The sequence below is a fragment of the Chiloscyllium plagiosum genome, chromosome 12 (genome assembly GCF_004010195.1).
Source record: "Chiloscyllium plagiosum isolate BGI_BamShark_2017 chromosome 12, ASM401019v2, whole genome shotgun sequence".
NCBI lineage: Eukaryota > Metazoa > Chordata > Chondrichthyes > Orectolobiformes > Hemiscylliidae > Chiloscyllium > Chiloscyllium plagiosum.
This window is the reverse complement of record NC_057721.1, coordinates 8,729,678-8,751,687: the sequence shown is the minus strand read 5'-3', so window position 1 is coordinate 8,751,687 and position 22,010 is coordinate 8,729,678. Positions and strand designations below refer to the sequence as shown.

Here is a 22,010-nt window from a genome sequence, read left to right as displayed (position 1 = left end):
TTTTAGGTCTAACAGAGTATCAACTAACAACTATTTACAACTCATTTACCTAAACCTATCTACCACCTTCCCCTTGACAATACTGGTCGGATAAAACGCCCAGTTAAGATTTACCAAAAAATTCATATTTCAACCAGCCAGCTGTCAAATCTTCTCTTTGTATCTTCCTCTGTAGATTTGCTCTCCAGGTCGGTGTCTGTCTTTTTCTATGCAACCTCTTTCTCTAGACAGGTACCCCTTGGACTTTTTGCTCATAGCCTACATCTGTTGCTCTTTTAGCAGTTCTCCAACTATTCAATTTTTCCTGGTCTTGTATCCCAAACCATTGGTCCGTTTCATTGGTTTTTATATTGTCAAAATGCCAAATTCAAACTTGATTGGAGTTTAGTATCTTGGGGCATAATTTAAACTGGTCAAATTTGAATTTGTTGTTTTTGTCTTATAGTAACCCAGGTGCTGCTAAGCTACTGGACCAAATGTTACATTGTAAATTCTCCAGCATTCTGTGTGCTTGCTAAGTCCTTCAACTCTCTTAAAGGTATAGTGCCCCTTACACCTTCATAACAGAAGTACATCCCTGCTTTTATGGTCCAGTCCTCTCGAGATAAATGACAACATTGTAGTTGCCTTCCTAACTACCAAGGAGGAGGCCCCAAAGGAAACTTCCATATCCGCCACAGATTCACCTGTACCTCCACACATATCATCTATTGCATCCTTTGCACCCGATGTGGCCTCCTCTATATTGGGGAGACAGACCGCCTACTTGCTGAGCGTTTCAGAGAACACCTCTGGGACACCCGGACCAACCAACCCAACCACCCTGTAGCTCAACATTTCAATTCCCCCTCCCACTCCACCAAGGATATGCAGGTCTTTGGACTCCTCCATCGTCAGACCACAGCGAAACGACGGTTGGAGGAAGAACGCCTCATCTTCCGGCTAGGAACCCTCCAACCACAAGGGATGAACTCGGATCCTGCTGGACCAACTTTCCTCATTCCTGAAGAAGGGCTAATGCCTGAAACGTCGATTCTCCTGTTCCCTAGATGCTGCCTGACCTGCTGTGCTTTTCCAGCAACACATTTCCATTCCTAACTACCAACTCAACCTACAAGTTTACCTAAAGAGAATCCTGGACTAAACACTCAAGTCTCTTTACACTTCAGATTTCTGAATTTTCTCCCCATTTAGAAAATATTCTATACCTTTATTCTTCCTACCGCAGTGCATGACCTCACACTTTCCCACATTATTTTTCATCTGCCACTTATTGCCCACTTTCCTAAACTGTGTATATTGTTCTGCTGCCTCAATACTACCTACTAAATTGATTCTGTATATTTCTTTGCATGCTTAGATTATCAAGCAAATGGTGTCCAGTAGCAGAATAACATCTAATGTTGGGCAAAATTGCAAGTTTCTCAAGTGGACGAACAGATGATATGGTTGTATCTTGTTGCAAACAACACAAGGCATAGGCTGTTTGATTAAATGTCGAGGACTGACAGATTGCATAGGCTACAATCCTGACATCACACCAGCACTAAAATGTGAATTAATGTCTGTCTTTTGTGTAATTGTCTGTCTTTGTCAATATTACCCACTTGTGTGATAAGCAGACTGTTCTTTGGCTTGACAACATTCTGTTAATGGCAAAACCATTCCTCCTCCTACATAGTAGCACGAAACCGGTAGCTTCACTCATTAATCAAACTTGTAGATAATGTTTCCGTTCCAGGGTAATTGCAAGTAAACTGGGCACCTTTCTTCATGATGATGGTTGGCAACTGGACTCTGATTTTTTTTCTTAAAAAAAACAGCACTTTCTTCTTGTGTAGTATATTTGATCTTGCCCCTTCAATTCATATTCTTGTGATTTTGTCCTGATGAGTGCAAATCAAAAAGCTTTGCCAAAATTGAATTTTTTTCTCCAACGGGGGTATTCTGTTTTGCAATTAAAAGAAACTTTTCTGTTTATTCCTTTGTTTCCTCTAGCACAACTGACACTTTTAGCTCCGTCATGAGGATGAGGTCCTCCTGCTCACTAACTGGAAGGGCAGATTGCTTTGCTGTGCTCTGGATTTGTCCATGATTGTTGAGTCAAAAGTTTGAGTTGGTGAGTAGGATGAAAGTACCTCCTTTTGGTCTTCGGTATAATTGCTTCAGTTTTAGACAATGTATTAATACTGTAAAGCATGCCAGGCTTCATGCTTCTAGTGTTTATACGTAGAGGTAAATGACATTTAAAGTGACTTTAAAGTGCACTCCCCCACCCAATTCTTAAGCAGAAGCTTTTTTTTAACCTTTTTTTTATTGTTTTCTATTTTGAAATAGGCCATCCCCCTCAACAATAAGCATACCATTTTGGATACCGTTGTGGGGGGGACCTATTGGGGAAACCCTCAGTGGCCAGGTCTCTGGCACTGAGCTTAGCTCTGGCTCAGAAGGGAAGGGGGGGAGAATAAGAGAGTGATAGTAATAGGAGATTCAATGGTTAGAGGAACAGACAGGAGATTCTGTGGTCATGATCAATACTCCCGGATGGTCTTTGGCTCCCAGGTGCCAGGATCAGGGATGTTTGAGAGTCTACAGGATTCTTAAGAGGGAGGGACAGCAGCCAGAAGTCATGGTACACATTGGTAACAATGACCTAGCTAGGGAAAAGATGAGGACCTGAAAAGCCATTATAGGGAGTTAGATTGGAAGCTAAAGGCAGGATGGGCAGACTGGTCATCTTAGGATTGCTACCAGTGCCTCGGGCTAGTAGGGTGAGGAATAGAGAGCAAGTGCTGATGAATATGTGGCTACAGGGCTTGTGTAGGAGGGAGGGTTTCAGATATGTGCATCATTGGGATACCTTCTGTGGAAGATCAGACGTGTCCAAGAAGGAAGGGTTGCACCTGAACTGGAGGGGTACCCATATCTTAGGTGGGAGTTTTGCTAGTGCTCTTTGGGAGGGTTTAAACTAGTTTGACGGGGGCATGGGAACTGGAACTATGGATCAGAGGCTGGAGTAGCCGGTGAACAGCCAGGAGCAGTGTGCAGAGAGTCTGAGCATAGACAGTTGATAGAGTAAAATTACAGTCCGTGTGATGGGTTCAAGTGTCAGGAATAAGGGTGATGACCTTAGAGCATGGGTCAGTACTTGGGACTATGATGTTGTGGCCATTATGGAGACTTGGCTTTCATGGGCAAGAATGATTGTTGGATGTTACAGGATTTTGGTGTTTTGAAAGGAATTGGGGGGGAGGGGTGTGATGGGGGTAAAAGAGGTGAGGAAGTAGCATTACTCATCAGGGATAGTAGCACAGCTACAGGAAAGGGACAGTCACTTTTTTTAATAGGGAGTTTTCTGCAGACCCCCCCTCCCCAGTAGCAAGAGATATGGAGGAGCATGTTTTGGAAAAGTGCAGAAATAACCGGGTTGTCATCATTGGGGACTTTTTACTTCCCTAATATTGATTGAAACCTCCGTCGTTTGGATGGAGCAGTTTTTGTCCGGTGGCCAGAACTGATTACTGACTGTCTAGATAGACAGACTGACTAGAGGGGAGGCCATATTGGGTTTGGCAGCGAACCAGGAAGGTGTCAGATCTCTCTTGGTAGGAGAGCATTTTGGTGATAGTGATCCCAACTCACTGACCTTTATTATAGTTGTGGAGAAAGATAGGAGATGGTAATGGAAAGTATTTAATTGGGGGAGGGGGAGTTATAATGTTATTAAGCAGGAACTGGGGCACCGAAATTCGGAACAGATGTTCTCAGGAAGATGCACAACAGAATGTGGTTAGGGAGCAATTGCTGATAGTGCTGGATAAGTATGTCCCACTGAGGCAAGGAAGGGATGGTAGGGTGAAGGACCTTGGTTAAGAGACCTTGGACTGTAGGTTCATAGTTCCTTGAAAGTAGAGTCGCAGGTAGATAGGATAGCAAAGAAGGCATTTAATATGCTTTCCTTTTTTGGTCATCATTGAGTATAGGAGTTGGGAGGTCATGTTGCGGTTGTACAGGACTTTGGTTAGGCCACCTTTGGAATATTGTGTGCAATTCTGGTCTCCTTCCTATCAAAAGAATGCAATGAAACTTGAAAGGGTTCAGAAAAGATTTACAAGGATGTTACCAGGGTTGGAGGATTTGAGCTATAGACAGAGGCTGATTAGGCTGGGGCAATTCTCCTTGGAGCGTAGGAGGCGGAGGGGTGATTTTATGAAGGTTTATAAAATCATGAGGGGCATGGATAAGATAAATAGTCTTCTTGGGGCGGGGGGTGTGGGGATGTCCACAACTGAGGAGCATAGGTTTCTGGTGAGAGGGAAAATATAAAGAAGGGATGTAAGGAGCAATGGAGGGTTGTGTGTATGGAATGAGTTGACACAGGAAGTGGTGGAAGCTGGTACAGATGCAGCATTTAAAAGGCATCCGGAACGGTTTAGAGGGATATGGACCAAGTGCTGGCAAATAGGACCTAGATTAGGTTAGGATATCTAGTTGGTTAGGTTAGGACCAGTTGGACTGAAGGGTATCTTTCCATGCTTTACATCTGACTCTATGATTTAAGTGGCAGAATGGAGCTCAACCTGGAAAAGTGTGAAGGGATTCACTTTGAAAGGTCAAATTTGAGTGAAGTATTTGAGTGCAGTGTTAAAGGTAGGATTCTTGGAATGTGGAGAAAGAGGGTTCATGTCCATAGATCCCTCAAAGTTGCCCTCCAAGTTGATAGGGTTCTTAATGTATATGGTGTGTTGGCTTTCATTTAGGGAGATTGAGTTTAGGAGCTGTGAGGTTATGCTGCAGTTCTGTAGAGCCCTGGTTAGACCACACTTGGAATACTGTGTTCAGTTCAGGTCAGGTCGTCTCCTTAAAGGAAGGATGTGGAAGCTCTAGCGATGGCGGAGGAGATTTACCAGGATGCTGCCTGGACTGGAGGCCATGCCTTAAAGGTTGAGGGAAGCTAGGGCTTTTTTCATTGGAATGTGTACATCATGATGATGAGGAGATAGATACAGTGGATAGCCAGAGACTTTTTCCCCAGGGTGGAAATGGCTATCGTGAGGGGGCAAAATAAGGTGATTGGAGAAAGGTTTAGGGGAGATGTCAGAGGTTGGTTCTTTACACAGTGGGTGTGTGGAATGCACTGCCAGCAATGGTTGTATAGTCAGATACACGAGGGACATTTAAGTGACTCTTGGATAGGCACATGGATGATAGTAAAATGAAGGGTATGTAGGTCAGTTTAATCTTAGTAGGATAAAAGGTTGGCACAACATCAAGGGCCAAGGGGCCTGTCCTGTTCTATGTTCCCCTCCATCCCCCTGTTTGTGAAGTCCATTTTTAAGTCACATTTGAAAAGGTCTTTCAGATTAAAATAAAAGTATGATTGATTTTGTGCATTCAAACCTTAGGGTTGATTGTTGACACATACGTTTTTAGTGTGATCATGTTAGTATGTTTTCTGAAGTGTGATTTTAAAAAGTCAGGTTCAAGTAAGGTTCACTTCTGTAGGAGTTGAAAATTCAGATTCCTTCTAAAGCTGACAAAGGCTAAGCAAAATGACATTGGTGTACAGTCTTAGTTAATTTTTCTGACAATGTAAATTAAGGCACAATGATCACTGAACAAGAGCATTTGATGTGTAGCTTAAACAGGTTCTGTCATAAATTGGAGACAAAACCACAAACACTGCATCAGAGGAAGAATTATCAGGATACTTTAATCCAGGAAACAGTTATAACCTTTGGATCAGAGTTTTTTGATTTGGTCACTGGCTAGAGAAACCAGGATGTGACGGCAAGGAGGTGCCAAGGGGGCAGGAGTCTCCTGCTTTGAAATTCTCCAACAGATCTGAGGTACATTCAGCTTGTTTGGATGCTCAATCAGCTCATCTGTGGCAGAAAGCCAGTGGGTGCAAAAAAAATGCAGTGGTAAAGGAAATAATATGTTGCAGTGTGAGGGAGTAGTTCCAGTCATCATGGTCCATGTTAGTGTTAATGACACAGGCAAGGCAAAAGGAGGTTCTGCATATTCAGAGTTGCTAGGCAAAAATCAAAATCAAAGATGATCTCTGGATTTTTCTTTTCATTCATGGGATGTAGGCTTTATAGTATTTATTACCTATCCTGAGTTGTCCTTGAGGTAGAGATTTAGGGTTGCAGCCTTGAGCCACTAGCCATTGAAATAAGGAGGAAGTTGCAGGATATTGACAGTGACTCTGGAGGAGCAGAAATTGCATTTCCAAATTGGGATGAAAGGCTCAGAGGGGAACTTCCTAAAAGTGTTCCCATGTATCTGTTACCCTTGGTTTGTTTTGGTAGTGATTGCAATTTGGAAGATGCTATCTGAAGAGCATTGGTAAAATTTTGTAGGTGCTTCACCATGCTGAAACTATGCTTTGGTGAAGGGAATAAGTGGCTCTATATCCACAAAGTCAAACAACTTGCATTATCCTGGTTGGTAGGCAAAAGTGAGGACTGCAGATGCTGGAAACTAGAGTTTAGAGTGGTGCTGGAAAAGCACAGCAGGGTGGGCAGCACCTGAGGAGCAGGAAAATCGACATTTCAGGCAAAAGCCCTTCATCAGTTATCCTGGTTGGTGTCAAGCTTTGTGAATTTTTTTCGTTTTTCCTTTTTTTTAAAAAAATTTAGTCTATTTTTTCTTTTTTTTTCTTTTCTTGTACTTTTACCCCCACACTACTGCCTAACTGAGGTAGTGCTTATTTTTTCCCCAGCACCCATGTGTGTGTGCAGGTGTCAGACACAGTGAAAGACATAAGGTGTACATTCGTGAATGTTTTTAAGAGCTGCATTTAACCAGGCATGTGAGGAGTGTTCTATCATCCACTTGATTTGTGCATCGTTGATGGGAAGACCCAAGTCACATTACCCACACAGGATTTATAGACCCTGACCTGCTCTATTATGCACATTACAACAAACTTTTAACCAGCATCTTCTGAACTAGAGCACTTAATGATAAACTGGCAAAAATTATATACCTCAAATACTGAAGTTTCTGGCAATGTTCTGTCCAATTATTATAGTTTTAATTTACTTACCTCCATTTTAAATATGCTTATTGCTCAATCGAATGGCCACACAAAATATCAACAGTTGATTCAGTGTATTGTCCGATACCGTAATGTTGAAATAGTCAAGTTGAGGGTGCAAGCGAGAAGGCTCTCTGCTGGTAAGTCTTTTTTATTATTTAAGGCAAAGTTACATTTTTATTTGTGATTTACACTGAATAAAGTATATAATGCCTGTGCATTACATATCTATTACTTAGTGTGTTTTGCCATTGATATATGTGGACCTCCTTGATGATTTGGAATATCTGATTAACCAAATTAAGAAGTTTGCTGTGTTTATACGGGTAGTTCGGCTTGGTTTCTGGTCAGCGGAAAGCCCCAGGATGTTAGTGGTAGATTCAGTGGTGTTAATGCATTGGATGTCAATTAGTACATGAGCTACAAAAATAAAAATGGCATAGGGCAAATATGAGTAGAGAGCGAATGAGCAGCCCAAAAACAAGTGGTGGAAGTGGATTCAAGTTTGGGGCCAGCACTCTCCACATCTGGTCAAAGTGGGGTTGTACCATTAGGATGATCTCTATTTGAACCATACTGGCACAAGCTGCATAACTAGAATGTCAAGAGCATTTTAAATCGAATGTTTTGGGGTTAGTGATTAAGTTGGGAAGATGTGATAGAGGAGAGTAAAAGAGAATGGTATTAATCTGGGACATGCTGTAATAGATTTGTATTCTATATGCCTTCCTATCAGGCTAAAGGTTATAAAGAACAGAAAGACAGTATCTGAATACACATACTATTCAAAACAATACAAACTATTTTAAAGAACAAATCAACACAATATGAATATGCTGGCTATCTGACCAATGTTGTGGCTACAGGGTCTGAGAGAGATTGGGACCCAAATATTTAAGGGCATGTGATCTTTTAGATGGAAAGGAATCTAGGAAAAACTAGAGGTTAATGGATGGTGGCAAGAGCACAATCGAGAGGGAAGGCCTAAATTTGCGAAGCCAGGATATTAAAGCAGGTTTGGTTGAGATGAGAAATGAAGGCAAGAAGTAATTTTGTAAGAGGCAGCATCCTAGAACTTTTTTTCAAGATTGTTGATCAAGAATCTATCTGCGGTGGAAGGTTAATGGGGATATGTAAACTAGTCAAACCAACCATGCTCTGTCATTCATAAGATCAGGCTCAAGGGTCCAATTCCTTCTAATTGTTGTTTTATGAGCTAGCTGAACACTGATTGGATTTGAGGCAGGCTTTCTGGTGAGTGTGTTGAAGGTAGTGATGTTAACAGTAGGTTATTTGTTTTACCAGACACAAATAATGGTGTCAGACGATGGGGATTATATTGGTCATGAGTTCCTGAATGAGTCAGGTTTTAAAACAATTGGTTTTAGTCTCTCTAGCCAGAGGTCCAATATTCGTGCTGGGAGATAAATGGCAATATTACCACTCCTCAAGTATAAGAGGGCGATGCTTCTAAGCTCCTGGTCAAAAACTCATTCTTTGTTCTGAGATATGCCTTGGGCCATTTTTTTTTTTTAGATTAGATTAGATTAGATTTGTGCCACTAAAACATAATGCATTTCAATAACTCCATGTTCAGACCTTGCTGAAGAAAAATAATGTTCCATGTTGGTTTTACTTGTTAGAATGCAAAGGTATGAAATTCCTGGAGGGTGGTCTAAGCTCCATCCTGGTTAGAACCTTTCATAATGTGAAAAAATAAAGAACTGGATGCTGAGGATCTGAAACAGAAACAGCCATTGCTGGAGAAACTCAGCAGATCTGGCAGCATCTATGGAGAGAAAGCAGACTTAATGTTTTGACTCCAGTACAGAAGGTTCATGGACTTCATAGTAAATGTGCTATCTCTCCTCAGATTCTGTTGGACTTATTGAATGTCTCCAACAATTTCGACTTGTGATGTGATTGCCAGTCGTAAATAGTCACCAATAAAGTTAATCTCAAATCTAGCATTAAAACAAGATGATCTTTCCCCTTATACATGTGACACTAGCAATAAACATTTTTCAGAAAAGATTTACCAGGATGTTGCTGAGAATGGAGGGTTTGAGTTATCAAATGGGGCTGGATAGACCTGGGACGACTTTTTCACTAGACTGTAAAGGTTGTGGAGTAACCTTTTTTAAATTTGGGTTTATAAAATCATAAAGTGAATGGCAGGTGTCTTTTCCCAAGGGTAAGGGATTTCAAGATTATGGGGCATATTTTTAAGGTGAGAGGAGAGTGTTTTTTTAAAAAATGACCAGGGGCATTTTTTTTTTTTAAAGTGGTCCATCTGTGGAATAAACTTTCGGAAGTGGTGACAGTAACTGGGACAGTTAGTGTATAAAAGACACTTCGATGCGACCATGAATAAGAGCAGTTTGAAAGGATAAGGGCAGGTGGAATGAGTTTAGTTTGGGATTATGGTCAGCATGGACTGGTTGAACTGAAGGGTCTAATTCTGTGTTGTGTAACTCTGTATTTACTGTAGAAGAATACAATACAGTAAATTGAATATTTATTCATCATGTTAATTGTATTCTGGAGTGGATTTAAACTGGAGACCAATCAAACTGTTGTAATGTGTAATATTTAGAATTTTTTTTAGTTTATGCAGCTATGTTTAGTTTCTAAGGTCTTTTAAAAATTGAGAATATTATCTTTGCTATTTTAGACTGGACAACTATACTGTTCATATTATATTGTAATTCTTAGCTTGTTTTCTACTCCCAGAAGATTCAATAAAACAGTTTAACCACAAATGTATTTCTGATCTCAGCCATTCATTCATTATTAAGATAATTAATAATTAATTGTTTTGCACAACTGATTTTGGTACATTTTCTTTCCTTGATAAAGAAGAGCTGCATAAAATTTTGAGAAGAAAAATATTTCTATATGGTGATCCTGTAGTGAACTAGCAGCACATAATGGTTTGTGAGTTGTACGGAGATGCAGGCCATATTGTGCTGCCACATGAAGACAGGAGAATAATCTGATTTCATTACAATGTCTTTTCATCTTCAAAATCAAATTGCTCCCTGGTGCTTTAGTCATGCTAAACACTGAAAGCAAAACACCATTCTGATGTCAGCAGTGCCTTAGCAGCACGTAAATATTGGAGTTAAGCTCCTGTGAATGTCCCCAATATTGATTGTGCTGCTGGAGCAAGGCTGACTGCTTCTGCCACTACAAGGAGTTGCACACTCATCATTTGTGATGAGTAAGGTAATGGTTATTTTTGCTGTATGAGAAATCTTAACATTGCTTTGTAATCTGCCACTAAGCGGATATCTTTTCGTATCTTCTTTGTAACTGATTTGTAATTTGATACAATTTACAAAATGTAATTTAAAATGCTCATGTTAACATATAAAATTCTAAGTCTCCAAACATGACACAAACTTAACCTGGATACTCATCAGTTCATCCTATAAAGCAGAGAGCAGCTGAAATTACTACCACAACAATTCTTGTATACCATACTGAAAACCAATACTCTTGTATTAGTTTAAAATAATCCAATTTGTGTATTATTTCTTATGGTAACTGTATTTTATCTTGTTTTAATTATGAAATAAACAATTAAAAATCAACGAACTACTGCAGCTCACAGATTTATTGTTTTATTTTGTACAAATGTTGCCATTTAGAGTTGAGTAGTGGTCAATCTTGAGTAAAAGTTGACTCTTCATTTCGCTGAGAAATCCAAATTCGACATAGAATCATAGAAACCCTACAAGGCAGGCAGAGGCCATTTCGCCCATTAAATCTGCACCAACACTCCAAAAAACATCCCATGCATGTACATGCTATTCCTGTAACCCCACATGGAGTTTTTACCATGACCAATCCACCTTGCACATCTTTTGGACTGAAAAGAAACCGGAGCACTCAGAGGGATCCCACGCAGACACCACGAGAAAAATGCAAACTCTACACTGTCACCCAAGACTGGAATCAAACCTGGGTCCCGAGGACTGCGAGACAGCAATGCCACCTGCATTTACCACACATTGCTGAAGTCAAACCAGCCTTCATCCAAATGCAATTAATTGATAGGATCATGGAATAGCATGTTTAGTGAAGGCAACTGTTCAGGTCCTGTGTGCACAAGTTAAGGTTCCTTTTATACAAATTTGGGAGAAGGATTGGCAGGAACAGTCTCCAATCTGACAATGTGGGCAGTGAGTCAATGGGAGAAAGTGGATTTCAACTCCACTATTGTGTAAATATTGACCCTCTTTTTTTTTTTGGATAAAGAAAATTAGCCTCAACCTTGTGCACAAGTCAAGGTATTAGATAATCTAACTTTCTTTTTTGTAACAAGTTTATATTTTGTGAAGGTTGTCACACAACTTAAATGTAACAATCACTTTTAATAAAACATCTGTGCATAATGTTGCTAGTAATGTTTAAAAGGATGGGGAGGAGTAAAGAGGTGGGGGGGAAAACATTGATCAGAGACTTGGAGATTATAACATTTACAATTGACCTCAGCACGGGGGCCGGTGGCGACTCTGGACGCGCGCCGGGCCTTTCCTGTGGATCGCCCCAGCTGCGGTGCCCGTCGTCCTTCCATGGCAGGCGAGTGGCCTCGGCCGGCGCCTAGCAGCTGACTTATAACTGGTGCGGTCCAGGGGAATCTGACTGTTTAATTAAAACAAAGCATCCCGAAGGCCGCAGGTCGGTGTTGACGCGATGTGATTTCTGCCCAGTGCTCGGAATGTCAAAGTGAAGAAATTCAATGAAGCGCGGGTAAACGGCGGGAGTAACTATGACTCTCTAGTTTTTTTTTGTATTTAGCAGATTTTCTAATCATGTTCCAATGTTATTGTACACCTCCGAAGCAGGTGGGACTTAAACCTGGTCTGCAGTGGGGCACTTACCCAGCCACAGGAGGGTCACAATCTCGCCAAAAGGCACTGCTAGAGTTAGCATATGGCAGTCGACAATTTATTTCTATCTGCATATGTTGTAACCAACTAGCTGTCCTAGCAAATGATCCTATTACCCAGAAGAATGGTTGTCGAAATAACTCCATGCTTTATTTGCTGCATTTAACTGTCTCACAAATGGGAACGTTTTGTAACTCATCCACCACCTTGCAGAAAAATGCTCTATGCATCAACAGTGCTCTGTTTAGAAATTTTTCTAAACTTCTCTCTTCAACGGTGTTTGAGTTCACTGTAACTTGCAGTCCAACTGTACCCTTCTATCAAAAATTCATAATTTATGAAACTATCTGATTTCCCCTTGCTCTTCACTGGCTGCATTTCAAATAGTTCCAGTATCTCTAGTTTATCTTTATGACTGTACTTTCAAATTCCTTACAACTGGATCTACACTGATTTGTGCCTTTTTAATATTTTTACAATTTAACGATCACTCAAAACTGCATTCGTGATTGCACTTATGAAGATGTGGGTGTACTGTACCTTTTTAAGAAAGTTAAAAGCTAAGTAGAACTACCTGACAGCACCAGTGTTCTCAATAAGATACAATGTAACGTGGTCCACCAGTTAGTGTAGCTGGTTGCTTGGTGACAAACCAATTTGAATTTTGCCAATCAGTTTAAATTATATTTATATAATTACACAATTTAATAGTCTAGCTCTGTTAAAGGAGCATTTATCGATCAGTAACCTGTGAAGCAAAAACCCCAAAGAAGAAAAGATGATTCGATATGAGTGGTTTTGAAATTTGGCATGTTAACCCCTCGCCCAACCAATTATTGGCCTGTTCTTATAGAAGGGAAAGTAAAAGATAGGTTAGAGGAAAGGGTTGTAAATAGCTATTACTTAATTATTCTCTGCTATACTTTAAGAAATAATGTTGTAGCTTTTACTTGAACTCGTTCTTGGCCTCTCAAATTTTCACAGATAACTGCATGGGATAAATTGTGTTGCTGGTTTAAGTTAAGCAGGACTATTTACCCCATGTCGTAACATTTTCATATACTGTCTTTATGTAGTGTTAATGTAGCATTACTGATTTATGTTTCTTGATGTAGCCTAGAATTTTGGGGTTTTTTTTTGTTATTTTAATGTCCCTTCAATGATTGTGTTTTAACCCTTTGATTTTCTTCTGCTCATCCATGTGAGTTAGTCATCATACCACATGAAAACCGACCCTTTAATCCAACTAGGCTGACAATGTTCCCAAACTGAACTAGTCCACTGATCTATGTTTTGGCCCATATTCCTCCTAACCTTTCCTAATCATGTACTTATTGAACATTTTGTAACTGTACCTGCAACTACCACTCCTGCTGGCAGTTCATTCCATACACAAGTCACTTTTTTTCAAAAATATGTTGCCCCTTATGTCCTCTTAAGTCATCTTCTCACTTTAAAAATATTCTCCTAGTTTTGAACTCGTCCATTCCAAACACTTGCTATTCATGTTTTACAGGCCCCTCATGGTTTTATAAACCTCTATAAGGTAACTCCTCAAATCCTTCAGTCCAGTGAAAAAAGGCATGGCAAGTCCACCTAATTTTTATAACTCAAACCCTCTGTTCCTAGCAAATCCTGGTAAATCTTTTCTGAATCTCCTCCAATTTAATATCCTTCCAAGAAGAGTGACCAGAACTGTGTACAATACTCTAGAGGAGGCTCACTGCCAATCTTTAACTTCAGCATGATATTCCAACTTAAAAGTCTGAGCACTGAAGGCAAGCATTAAATGCCTTCTTACCCAGCCTACTATACATGATATAATTTTCAAAGAATTATGTCTCTGTTCTACAATACTACCCAAGGCCCTACTTTTAATTGTGTAAATCCTGCCCTTGTTTGTTTTATCAAAATGCAATACCTCATTATCAAATCAAACTTCATCTGCTACTCCTCAGCTCATTGACCCAATTGATCAATATCTCTTTGTAATCTTAAGTAACCTTCACTGTCCACTATACCACTAATTTTGGTATCATCTGTAAACTTACTAACTATGCCTCCTATATTCTTATCCAATCGCTTATAAATGACAGACAAAAGCAGACCCAGTACCGATCCTCATGGAACACCACTGGTCACAGTCCTGCAGTCTGACAAACTACCCTCGTCCACCTACCTCTGTCTCCTACCATCAAGCCAATCTCTTATCCAATTGGCAAGCTCATCCTATATCCTATGTAATTTTAACTTTACTAATTCATCTAGCATGCGGAATTTCAAAGGCTTTGGTAAAGTCCAAGTAAACAATGTCAACTGCTCTGCATCCTATTTGGTTACTTATTGAAATAAACTCCAAGTTTGAGACTCTCTTTCCTTCACGTTAAGCCATGCTGATTAATCATTCCTTTCCTCTCCAAATGCACGTAAATCCATCATTTTAAGAATTACCCACCACCAATGTTGGACTTGTCGGTCTAAATGTCCAAGATTTCTCCTTACCACCTTTCTTAAACAAAGGCACAACATTAACCATCTTCCAGTGGTTATAACCCATGGTTATAGATACAAATATTTTCTCCACAATTTTCTCCCTAACTTCATAACATCCTGGGATACATTTGATCAGTTCTGGGAGATTTATCTTTCTTAGACCTCATTACTTCCTCTTTTGTAATGTGAGCTGTTTTCAAAACACCAGTATTTGCTGGAGTTCTCTAGCCTTCATTTTTTTTTCTCCACAGTAAAAACTGACGTGACGTATTCATTTAATATCTCCCCCATCTCCTGGGGTTCAACACTAAGATGACCTCATTGATCTTTAAGAGGCCCTACTCTCTCCAGTTGTTTTTTGCTCTTAGTGTACTTGTAAAATGTCTTTGGATTATCCTTTTCTGCCAAGGCTATCTCATATTCCCTCTTTGCCTTCCTGATTTTCTTCTTAAGAATGCTCTCTCTTTTATTCTATATGTTTCAAGAGATTCATTTGATTCCAGTTGTCTCTGTTTTTATCCTTGGCTAGAACTTGAGTATCTTTTCATTCATTGTACACTAATCTTACCAGCTCTGTCTTTGACTCTAACAGGAACACAATGCCTCTGAATTTTAGTTTTCACACTTTTGACAGCCTCCCATTTGTCAGCCAGTCCTGTACCTGCAACCAGTCAACTTTTGAAAGTTCTTGTCCCCTATCATTAAAATTTGCCTTACTCCAATTAAAATTTTAACTTTTATGGAAGGCTTATCCTTTTCAATAACAATTTTAAAACAAAATTGATTCGATTACTTAGTGTGGAAACAGGCCCTTCGGCCCAACAAGTCCACACCGACCCGCCAAAGCGTAATCCACCCATACCCCTACATTTACCCCTTACCTAACACTACGGGCAATTTAGCACGGCCAATTCACCTGACCTGCACATCTTTTGGACTGTGGGAGGAAACCGGAGCACCCGGAGGAAACCCATGCAGACATGGGGAGAACGTGCAAACTCCACACAGTCAGTCGCCTGATTGATTACTAATCCCAAAGTGTTCCCCTACTAACACTTCAGTCTCAAGCAAGGTCAAGTCTTGCTCCTTCTCTCGTAGAAGCATTTATATATTGATAAAGAAAATTTTGTTCAACCAACTTAGCAAATTCCTCCCTGTCTTAAACTTTAACACTGTCAGTCCTAGTCAATGTTTGGGAAATTAAAATCCTCTACTACTACAATGCTGTTATTCTTGCATCCGTCTTATATCTCTCTACATGTTTGCTCCTCAGTTTCCCTCTGACTATATTAATGGGCCTTTAGTGCACACTCATCAAAACGATCATCCATTTCTTCTTTTCTAATTTCAACCCATGTATTTTCACTGGATGACCCCTGATAAATATTCTTTCTCATTACAGTAGCAATGTTTATTGTCTTTGCATTCAAATACGCACCCTTCCATGTGGCTTTTTTCCCCAAATGGATGAACTCCTCCTTGATCAACAAGGAATTTTACCTGCCACTTGTCTGTCTTCACTTTGTTGGCTTCCTCATTTGCAAAATAGTCAATGTTACAGTCTCTGCCACCACATCATCCCAGTTCTTGTCTGATATAAAGCCTTGGAAAATCTGGATAATTCTTCATTTTAATGTGGATGATTTTTGACAGCTATTCATTTTGGAAGATTATGGACTGTACTATTTTGTACCTGTAGAGACCGAATTGTGTGTGGCAGTTCCTTCAGAGTAGCTTTGGCTGGATTGACCATTTCCCCTTCTGACAGGTTCTTTTTTCTACCACTTTTTATCTGTTTTTTTTTATTCTCGCTCCTCTTTCTCCCCCCCCCCCCCCCCCCCCACCACCCACCCACAAGTCCTTACTGACTACTTGTCTCCCATGCATTCCAGTCAGCAGTGAGGATTTCCCATGTATCAGATCTGTCCCAGTTAATCCTAGGTCTCACCTATAGACATTCTAAGCTTAACCAAACTGTTCTTAAGTTCACTTAACTTTTTCAATTGCACATTTAGCCTGGCTGTTATAAGACCATAAGACACAGGAGCAGAAATTAGGCCATTCAGCCCATCAAGTCTGCTCTGCCATTCAATCATGGATTACATGTTTCTCAACCCCATTCTCCTGTTTTCTCCCTGTAGCCCTTGATCCCTTTCACAATCAAGCTATCCGTCTCCATCTTAAATATACCCTGACCTGGCCTCCATGATCTTTAGTGGCAGTGAATTCCATAGATTTACCACTCTGGCTGAACAAGTTTCCCATATCTCCGTTCTAAAAGGCCTTGCATTTACTTTAAGGCTGTGCCCTCTGGTTCTAGTTTCTCTCAACAATGGAAACCTCTTCCCAACATTCAGGCTGTTCAGTATTCTGTAAGTTTCAATTAGATTCTTCCCTCTCCAGAGTCCTCTAATGTTCCTCCTTAACCTTTTTGTTCCTGGGATCATTCACGTGAACTGCCTCTGAACATGCTCAAAGGCCAATACATCCTTCCTCAGATAAGGGGCCCAAAACCATGCACAATACTCCAAATGTGGCCTGACCAGAGCCTTAGAGATTCAGAAGCACATCCCTGCTTTTATATTCAAGTCTTTGCAAAATTAATGCCAACGTTGCATTTGCCTTCTTAACTACTGACCCAACCTGCAAGTTTACCTTGAGAATCCTGGATTAGAACTCCCAAGTCTCTGCATTTCTGACTACTTAATTTTCTCCCATTTTAGAAAATAATCCATGCTGTATTCTTACCAAAGTGCATAACCTCACACTTTTTTCCCCTATGTTTTATTCCATCTGCCACTTCTTTGCCCACTCCTAACCTGTCTAAATCCTTCTGCAGCCTCCCCGCCACCTCAATACGAAGTGTCCCTCTACATATCTTCGTATTGTCTGCAAGAATGCCCTCCATTTCTTCTTCTAGTTTATTAATATATGAAGTGAAAACACTGACCCTTGTGGAACACCACTTGTTGCTGGGTGCCATCTTGAAAAAGATCCTTTTATTGATACACTATGCTTTTTGCCAGACAGCCAAGTTTCTATCCATGCTCGTACCTTGCCTCTCGCATCTTATCTTGCTTGGCAACCTCCTGTATGGCACATTATCAAAGGCCTCCTTGTAGTCCAGGTAGGTAAAATCTGTTGGCTCTCCTTGGTCCAACCTGCTCATTACTTCCTCAAGGAATGCTAGTAGATTTGTCAGACATGACCTCCCCTTGATGAAACCATGCTGACTTTGCCTATTTTACCATGCATTTCCAAGTATTCAGAAATCTCATCCTTCACAATGGACACCTAAATCTTACCCATGAACGAGGATAGGCTAATCGGCCTGTAATTTTTCTTATTTTGCCCTACTCCCTTTTTTAATAGGGGTGTCATGTTAACAATTAAATGTTTTTATTGCAAGCTGTTGAAATTATTGTAAACAATAGAATATTAACAAGTTCTTATCTAATAACTTTTCAGATTGTAGATAAAGGTGAAAGCTTAAATAACAATATTTCTAGAATCCTGATCATGTGAAAACAGGTCTGTCAGCCCAACAAGTCCACACTGGCACTCTACAAAGAGTAACCCTTTACCCCTGCCTAATGTACCTAACCTACACTTCCTGAACACAAGGGCAATTTAGCACAACCAATTCACCTAACCTGCACCTCTTTGGACTGTGGGAGGAAACCTATGCAGACACTGGGAGAATATGTGCAAACTCCACATAATCACCTGAGGTTGGGATCGAACCCAGGTCCCTGGTGCTGTGAGGCAGCAGTGCTAACCATTGAGCCACCATGATGCCCCTTTATTGTACTTGTTTCTTCAAGCTTCATTGAGTAGGAGTCTAAACTGGGCAAGAGAAAATGAGGTCTGCAGATGCTGGAGATCAGAGATGGAAATGTGTTGCTGGAGAAGCGCAGCAGGTCAGGCAGCATCTAGGGAACCGGAGAATCGACGTTTCGGGCATTAGCCCTTCTTCAGGAATCCTGAAGAAGGGCTAATGCCCGAAACGTCGATTCTCCTGTTCCCTAGATGCTGCCTGACCTGCTGCACTTCTCCAGCAACACATTTCCATCTCTAAACTGCGCAAAGCATGTCTTCAGAGATAGTGGATACTTGGTTTCATATTAAAATAATTTCAACTATTAATTTGTTTCTTTAAGTTTAAATTGTAAGCACTTCAAAATCTGCAGATTCACCATCCCATCCATACTAAGGAACAGAGCCAATAAAATTGGAAGAAAATAGAAAAGGATTGAGAAGATTTTATTACCAATCCAGTAACATTATGAATGTTATTTCAATTGGAGCATAAAGTAAATAATAATTCCATAATTTAATTTGTTTAACTTATTAATTAGCTATTTGCGAAAAACAACTCTGTTGGAAGTTCAATATTAGATATTATTAAATACAAATTTACTTTGGAGTTTTCAAAGCATTCTCTCTTAGATTTACAAGTTAGATTTACAAAGAGACAAAGGCATATAAAAATCATAAATTGTGGTAACAGTGGAAAGTATTGTGCCCACTAGAGTTTCTGTGGTGATCTAAGTAATGGTGTAACCCAGATAAGTTTAAACCTGCTTGCCAGATTTTCTCATTTAACTGTGACAAATGATTCCATGTAGCATGATTACTTCTAGAGTTAAACAAAATAATAACTGACACTCAGATCTGCTGTATAACACACTGGGCTATTTTAATTAACCTTGTCATGAATGTTTATGCAGTCTATCTTCCTACAGCAAGCCATAAACTCCCTGTTTATTTAGACCCTATTATCCCTTTTCGTGCATGTATAGCTTTTTTTTAAAATTTTCTTTAGTCCCTAAAAGTCAAAAGGTGACTATCCTTTATTTGAACTTTAAGGAATTGATGCCGAATTCAAAGTATTTGTTTTAAGTTATTGAATTTTTATGAGGGAGTAAGAATAAGCAATTCAACCTAAGCTTTCATTTCAAAGTCATGAATCCACACAGTTTGCTCACCTTTAGTCCATGTCCCTTGCTTGCTATTCCTAAGAAGTTCTTGATCTGAAGAATTTAAATTAAAATAGCATTCATTGCCTTTTCAGGAAACATTTTAGAAACTTTGACTGTTGTGTTGTATGGTTAATGTGCTTCTGGGTTTAAATTCTTGCAGTCTGTTTTGTACTAAGGGTTATCCCTTTGTTTTTAAATTTCCTCTATTAGTTTATATAGTTCCACTTGATTACTCTTCAGTCCTCTAAGTTCAAGGGAATGCTAATAAATGCCATAGATTTTTCAACAGATTTAGTAGTTCAAGACGGAGCCTTTGAGGTGCTAGTGTGTACCACCACCACCAACAGAACCGTATTCCTAATGCAAGCTATATCTCTACTGTATCATTACTATCAAGCCTTATTCAATGAAGAGAGCAGGGACTACAGAAGGACAGCACCAGATTTACCTAAAACTGAGGTATAAACCTGATGAAGCTGCAACATTTAGTCAGTACTTGCTGGCTGAGCACACAATACAACAGGTGGTAAAGGTCTAAGCAATTATACAACCAACAGGCCAGGTCGAAGTTCTGCAGTCCTTCTGATCCATACATGAATGGTGGTGGACAATTAAATGACTCACTGGAGGAAGAGACTCCACAACTATTGACATCCTCCTTCCTGGGAGAACCCAGAGTATAACTCAAAAGGTGAGGCTGAAGTATTTGTAACAATTTTCAGTCAGAAGAGCCAATGTTGCTGTTGTCTGGTTTATCTCATGAACTGAATTTTCTCTCAAGTTTTGTGCAGTACTGTGTCAAATGCCTTTTGAAAATCTGCATATGCCACATCAGCACAGTGGTTTAGCTGTGTGCAAAGGTCAGTTGGTTACACCACTCTACCTCAACAAATCAGCACAGAGTGAAGGGAAGCCCTTATGAAGTCTTCATTCTTTATTTTGCATGCACATCATCTAGTGGCTGAAACGTGCAGCTACAAGGAAAGCAGCAGGAACAGCCAAAAATAACAGAAGCAGCAAAGGTGAAAAAAAAGGAGAGACGCAATACCAGTGAAAGAAATTAACAAACAGAGTACTGAGATCTTACCTGGTTTTTCCTGGAAAACACAGATGCATTCATTCTCAAAGCTCCACACTTTACTCCAAGAATAAAACAAGGACCTCCAAAGGTAAAAAGATGCAATCATTTAATTATGGACTGGACAATCAATTATACTAACTGTAACAAACAGTGCCTGCAGTTCTACTTTCAGATCCAACAATAGATGATCCACAGAAGGGGTACTGAAAATCTTATTTGTGATTGATTAGAAGGGGCTTCACAGAATTGGTATTTAAAGGAATTAAATTCTTGGATCACTGGGGTATGTTTTGTGGTAAGCGTAAATTATACAAGAGAGACAGTTTGCACCTTAATAGGTTAGGGACCAGAATTCTGGCAGGCAGGTTTGCTACTGCAACACAGCTGCGTTTAAACTAAGTAGCGGAGGGGAGGGAACAAACTGAATGTTTAAGAAGGAAATTGAAGGGAAAGTTAGAATAAGGGAAGTCAAGAAAGACCACTGTATCAATGAAGCAGAAAACTCAAAAAGGGATCATACTGTAAAGTTGAGTGAAATAGGAGCTGATGGGAAGAGTGAGGGTAGTAACAAATTAAAAATACTATATATGAATGCACAAAGCATTAGAAATAAGATGGATGAGCTTGAGGCTCTTTTGGAAATTAGCAGATACGATATTGTGGGGATAACTGAGACGTGGCTTCAAGTGGACAAGGCCTGGGAAATGAATATTCAAGGCTACACGTGCTATCGTAAGGACAGACTGACGGGCAGAGGGGGTGGGGTGGCCATGTTGGTAAGGGATAATATTCAGTCCCTTGCGTGGGGGGACCCAGAATCAGGGGATATAGAGTCAGTATGGATAGAGCTGAGAAATTCTAAGGGTAAAAAGACCCTCTTGGGAGTTATCTACAGGCCCCCAAACAGTAATCTGGATGTCGGATGTAAGTTGAATCAGGAGCTGAAATTGGCCTGTCGCAAAGATATTACTACAGTTATGGGGGATTTCAACATGCAGGTAGGCTGGGAGAATCAGGATGGTATTGGACCTCCAAGAAAGAGACTTTGTGGAGTGCCTCCAAGATGGATTCTTAGAACAGCTGGAGCCTACCAGGGAGAAGGCAATTCTGGATCTGGTATTGTGCAACGAACCAGAATTGATCAGGGACCTTGAAGTGAAGGAGCCATTGGGAAGTAGTGACCATAATACAATAAGCTTAAATCTGCAATTTGAGAGGGAGAGGATACAATCGGAAGTGACAATATTTCAGTTGAATAAAGGGAACTATGGAGCTATGAGGGAGGAACTGGCTAAAGTTCAATAGTGCAATACCTTAGCAGGGATGACAGTGGAGGAACAATGGCAGATATTTCTGTGTATAATGCAGAAGATGCAGGATCAGTTCATTCCAAAAAGGAAGAAAGATCCTAGGAGGAGGCATGGGATGCCGTGGCTGACGAGGGAAGTTAAGAAACATATAAAGTTAAAAGAGAAAAAGTATAACATAGCAAAGATAAGTGGGAAAACAGA

The 22,010-nt window shown here is 40.1% G+C and overlaps 1 long non-coding RNA gene across 1 annotated transcript in view; it reads left to right on the top strand.

The window, feature by feature from the left end:
- The window catches only part of LOC122554962, a 52,778-nt gene extending 41,318 nt beyond the window's left edge, over positions 1–11,460 (top strand). The window contains exons 2-3 of the long non-coding RNA XR_006313123.1: positions 1,999–2,119; positions 6,728–11,460. This is a non-coding gene — a long non-coding RNA (uncharacterized LOC122554962). The remainder of the gene's footprint in view (positions 1–1,998; positions 2,120–6,727) is intronic.
- Positions 11,461–22,010: the final 10,550 nt, after the last annotated feature.